The sequence below is a fragment of the Mytilus californianus genome, unplaced genomic scaffold (assembly GCF_021869535.1).
Source record: "Mytilus californianus isolate M0D057914Y unplaced genomic scaffold, xbMytCali1.0.p SCAF_10, whole genome shotgun sequence".
In the NCBI taxonomy this organism is placed as follows: Eukaryota; Metazoa; Mollusca; class Bivalvia; order Mytilida; family Mytilidae; genus Mytilus; species Mytilus californianus.
Genome location: NW_026262582.1, coordinates 76,961,185 through 76,967,184, shown reverse-complemented (window position 1 = coordinate 76,967,184; position 6,000 = coordinate 76,961,185). Strand labels below are relative to the sequence as shown.

The following is a 6,000-nucleotide window of genomic DNA, read 5'->3' as shown; positions in this document are numbered from 1 at the left end:
TATAGATTAAGTAAATTATTCAGTAATGCAAACGAACACATAACTTAAGATGTATATATGAATATTCATTGATAGAGGAAATAAACATTAAGAAATAAATTTTTAAACGCACCACGGGCAATTAAAAAAAATTAAAGTTTCATTTAGTACATATATTAATAAAAGATTTGAAAATATGAAGCCACAGAACTATATTTTTTATTACGTATATTTAAATAATTTGGGTACTGCCAAAAGAAAAAGAAATGATACTCAAACGATGAATTAAAATAATTTGTCACACAGATTGATAATTTTTATATTATAAACTCATTCTACATGGCATGTATCATATACATACACTAACATATCTACATAATGTACATGCGGGCGCATTGCATTTGCGCCATTTGTTTGTTGTTTTTTTTTTTTACAAAATCCAATCTTTCACAAGGTTATATCATTTGCGCCAAAATATTATAAAGAACTGCGCCATGAGCGCATGATACGCCCGTCGCTTTTTCAAATAATAAAGTTCCATAACTCCTCAATGTGATATCAGCAATTTATAAAATAAAAAAGCTTAAGGGAGGTTATTTTAATAGATATAAACCAGTCACCAAAGTTTCATGAAAACTGCTCGAAGCACTTTTAAATTATTGTCCAAAAAATGGAAAATTAATAAATAAAACCCCATAACTTGGAAACGTAATATCGAAAATTTATAAAAATCGAAAATTGAGCTCACGTCACTAGATATAAAGAATTCATCAAAGTTTCATGCAAATTGGTTAAAGCCTGACATGTTGACGACGGACGTACGGAAGCACGGACGGACAGACGGACGGACGGACAGGGGTAAAACAATATGCCCCCTAACTTTCAGTTGCAAGGCCATAAAAAGAAAAAAATGATGCATGGTGAATGTTAAGAAGAAAAAATCAACTGTACATCACCGGATCTAGTAGTAAAAAGTGTGAAATTTGTGTTGTACCGCAATGTAGTGAAGGAATAAAGAAAAACAATATGCATGTTACCTATGCTGTAACAATGGTTTTAAGTTATCACCTGCTACATCATGTGCAGTGCAGCCACTGGAACAGCAATTCCCCGATGGGCATTTGATGTATGATGTATAATTTACGACTTCGGAGAGAGAGTATAGTGTTTTAAAGTGCATGGTACATTTTTTCTGTTGTTTGGGTTTTTTTTTTTGTTTTTTTTTTTGTTTTTTTTTTTTTTTTTGGTTGTCGGTTTATTTAATTTTTTTTTCTGTTGGTATTTAGAAGATAACAGAAAAGTTTATTTTAAGCTTGCCTTGCGAACAAAAGTGTTGGTTTACCTTATGCAGCGACGCGTAAAATACAATCACATCTCTTGTATTTTCATAATCAACTATTCGTGACATTGACTAAATGCCTTTTGAGTATTTGACAGAACAATGTGGAATTCTTACTTCAACTCTTCATGACAGTCATGTTTTGGAGGTTAATAGACTTAATGACGCCAGCAAACATGTCTATCCCCGCCACATTCTATACTGTGACTTTCAGGAGCCTGTAATTCAGTGGCTGTCGATTGTTGCTGTGTATCATATTTGTTTTTCGTTGATTGTTTTGTACTTGGATCAGGCCGTTAGTTTTCTCGTTTGAACTGTTTTTGCATTTATGGGCCTTTCATATCTTAGTATGCGGTATGGATTTTGCTCATTGCTGAAGGACGTACGGTGGCCTATAGTTTCAACTTCAATGTCATTTGGTCTGTGGTTGATATATGTCTTATTGGCAATCATACCACATCTTCTTACTTTTAATTTATGAGTACAGAACTTGACTTGTGCATGCACTGACCTGGTATAGAAACTACTAAATGTACCTGCTTGTCAAGTGTTTTCAAAGCCAACTAGACTTCCATGCATCAAAGACTTCTTCGAGATATTCCTAGATCGACCAAAAAGGTTGTCTGTCTTGACCGCCAAAGCAAAGTGTTTCGCAGACCATAAAAAGCACAGTACTGTTCAAGTTTTAATTAGTTATAGCCCTTTTAATAGCTTCAAAAATATTTTGACTACTATATTTGGTGGTAGAGTGTCTGAAATTGAACATAAAAAATTATGGCGTGAGATGATCCAGATTCAATAGTACCACATATCACCTTCCATGTAATCCGGCAACTTCCTGCAGTTTGAGAATTCACCGGAATGGTTGACTTTGCAAGTGTTCGTGAAGCAGAACTTATAATTCTGGCACATAAGGGCACTGAATGTATTGTAATATGTAGAGAAGCTAGATACATCTCGTATACCTAGTATAGCCCTTTTAGTGTGTGTAACATGCAGTTCTATTTCAGTCGGTGTGTGCAGGTATGTGGGAATTCTTGTTTTCCAACGTAACTGTTCAATCAGTAATTCTGGCGTTACAAGACTGATAATAATTAACTTACGTGGAACTCTTCAAGTCGGGTTTTCTACAATTTCTGTATTAAATCAATCCATCGGTCAAAATATAATTGAAAATTTATTATATTTTTAAAGGTTCACTCTAAATGTTTCATATACTTTTAAGTAATTGTGTAAACCATAGGCGGATCCAGGGGGCCCCTTTTGTGGGAAAAATTTGGTTGATTACATGTATATATAGGGAATCACTGAAGCATGACTGGAGCGGGCGCCCTCTTAGGCAGTCAGTTTAATGATGTATAATTCTAAAAAAAATTAAAAGATTTTTTTTTTAATGTTAACGTTTTAATACAATTTCAATTTCACCAAAACCAATTTTCGATAAACATGATAAAGATACCCAATATAAGTTATATGCATCAACTTAAGTGTAGTACTGATAACACTTAGGCCTATTTATAAAACATTATATTTTATCGCACCGCGGGTAAATTGTCACGTTGTGATTGGTTTAACGCCATCACGTGGTGACCCTCTATCATGGATCCTTAGGGGGTTAGTAAATTTCATAGGGGGTTCATGACGTCACGTCTACTGTTAATGGTGACGTCATCTATTAATGTTGTTGTGTTTCATTGTTTAATTTTGTACAAAACGCAGCAGAAAAAGTCCCGCGTGCGATAAATTCGTTATACGGTTCACTACTGACCCCCTACCAGAGACATATATACGTATATATGTCTCTGCCCCTACGGACCATAAAGGGTGAATAAAATACATAGGATTTTACTAACGCTCTATGGATCCGTAGGGGGTCAGTAGCGAACCATATAACTTATAGTATTTAATTGTATCATTGTTTAATTGTTTGTATTGCTTGAGGCTTATATATATGGGTGTAATTTTGCAGATTTATTAAGTTAAAATAGTTTAGATTTACAATTTACAAAGATAAAAGATTTCATTTTTATTCACACCCGTTGTCACCTGCATAAGAAATGTTAATTGCCAATTATTAACGCGGGTTTAAAATTGCATGTACCCCTGGCCCGGACTTCTCGTTTAGATTAGCGTATCTATGGAAAAGCTTCACCTACAGTGATGCCCGGATGCTATATATATATATTTATTTATAACGAGATGCTACGTCACGCCGGATGAGAGATCTAATGTCTTCCGTCGTCTTAGAAGACACAGTTTACTACGCTCATATATTGAGGTATAATGATTGAGTGGAGCCTTTACACACACTTAGTCCCTCGAGCTTAGTCTATGATGGGTCCTTTACCATGAGTCAAACATCACATTTATATTGGGGAGGGTCTAAAACGCGGAAGTACACATAAACGATGAAGTCAATATAGTTCAACGGATTTTTAAATCTTATGAAATGGTCTACAGCTATAAATGAAAATTATTTTAATTTTAAAATGTATTTTACAAAAAGTTTGTTTATGCATAATGGTGGGTCTCATTGGGGTCTAAGCGTGACGCGGGATTGCCGATTTTTTGTAAGCGTGACACGTGAAAGTCAAATTATTGTGCCATGAAAACGGGAAATGAAGTCTAGCGGGATACGGGAAATTACAAAAAAATGAGAATTGCCTACGTACATAGTGTAAGCGGGATACTGGAATCTGACAAAACAGTAAGCGGGATCCGGGATCAGAACCCCCCAATGAGACCCCCATAATGATTTCTAAAGACAGTTTATTTTTGGTCAGTCTGCCTAGAAATTTTCAGACAAGCTTAAACCATGGAAAATACTTCCAACAAACATTTTTAGACTTTAATTTGTGTTTAAAAAATTGAGATCATAGCTAGACTATATCAAAATTTCAAAATGTTCACATTCTTGAAACTCCCCCCCCCCCCCCCACCTCAGCTCATCACTGATGAGTGGGTGGACAGGGGATCCCTGTTTCCCACTTCCCTTCCCCTTAACTCCTTCCCTCTCCTAACTCCTACTTCCCTTCCCTCCTTTTTATCTCACCTGGCCCAAAGGGCCAAGTGAGCTTTTCTCATCACTTGGCGTCCGTCGTCCGTCGTCGTCATCGTCTTAGGCGTCGTCGTCGTCGTCCGTCGTCGTGAGCTTTTTACAAAAATCTTCTCCTCTGAAACCACGGCCAAATTTAACCAAACTTGGCCACAATCATCATTAGGGTATCTAGTTTAAAAAATGTGTCCGATGACCCCGCCAACCAACCAAGATGGCCGCCATGGCTAAAAATAGAACATAGGGGTAAAATGAAGATTTTGGCTTATATCTTTGAAACCAAAGCATTTAGAGTAAATCTGACATAGGGTAAAACTGATTATCAGGTCAAGATCTATCTGCCCTGAAATTTCAGACAAATTTGACAACCTGTTGTTTGGTTGCTGCCCCTGAATTGGTAATTTTAAGGAAATTTTGCAGTTTTTGGTTATTATCTTGAATATTATTATAGATAGAGATAAACTGTAAACAGCAATAATGTTCAGCAAAGTAAGATCTACAATTAAGTTTGCATGACCAAAATTGTCAGTCGACCCCTTTAGGAGTTATTGCCCTTAATAGTCAATTTTTAACAATTTTTTGTAAATTTTTGTAATCTTTTACAAAAATCTTCTTCTCTGAAACTACAGAGACAAATTTAACCATACTTAGCCATAATCATTATTAGGGTATCTAGTTTAAAAAATTTGTCCGATGACCCCGCCTTCCAACCATCATGGCCGACTTGGTTAAAAATAGAACATAGGGGTAAAATGCAGTTTTTGGTATATATCTCTGAAACTAAAGCATTTAGAGCAAATCTGATAGGTGGCAAAAATGTTTATCAGATTTAGATTTATCTGCCCTGAAATTTTCAGACGAATCCGACAACCTTTTGTTGGGTTGCTGCCCCTGAGTTAGTAATTTTACAAAAATTTTGCAGTTTTTTGTTATTATCTTAGATATCATTATAATATCTAATATCTAATACTATTAATTATGATTTTAACCTTATTTTACATGATTTCCAAAGCATCAGTAAATACAGGTGAACGACACAGGCTCTTGAGAGCCTCTAGTTTTTTACTCCCAGACATTTTGTTTACAAAATCCATGATCATAAAATTAACCCCCAGGTGGGGAAAATCCAAGAAATCCCCCCCCCCCCCCCCCCCCCCCCCCCCCCCCCCCAAAGAATCATTTTCAAAAATGTTCATCAGATTTAGATTTATCTGCCCTGAAATTTTCAGACGAATCCTACAACCCATTGTTGGGTTGCTGCCCCTGAGTTATTAATTTTACAGAAATTTTGCAGTTTTTTGTTATTATCTTAGATATCATTATAATATCTAATATCTAATACTATTGATTATGATTTTAACCTTATTTTACATGATTTCCAAAGCATCAGTAAATACAGGTGAGTGACACAGGCTCTTGAGAGCCTCTAGTTATATTCATATGAAGAGAAAACAAATGGGGTTGATTTTCAATTGAAGGACTCTGCTGTTGGTTCATATTGTTGCACTTTGAAACCAAAACTTTTAATTTCCTTTTAACAGCCTTTCTACAGTATGATATGGCTATTCTTTTCTTCTATCATTCCAACTTCAGTTCTGCCGACTCTACTGTTAGCTTAGAACATGTG

General features: G+C 35.5%; 1 protein-coding gene across 9 annotated transcripts in view; it reads left to right on the top strand.

The window, feature by feature from the left end:
- Positions 1–3,532: 3,532 nt before the first annotated feature.
- LOC127718574 (serine/threonine-protein phosphatase 6 regulatory ankyrin repeat subunit C-like) overlaps positions 3,533–6,000 on the top strand; it is a 184,171-nt gene continuing 181,703 nt past the window's right edge. For all 9 annotated transcript variants that reach the window (XM_052224640.1, XM_052224641.1, XM_052224642.1 and 6 more), the window contains exon 1: positions 3,533–3,596. The gene's annotated coding sequence lies outside the window, so the exon portion shown is untranslated. The remainder of the gene's footprint in view (positions 3,597–6,000) is intronic.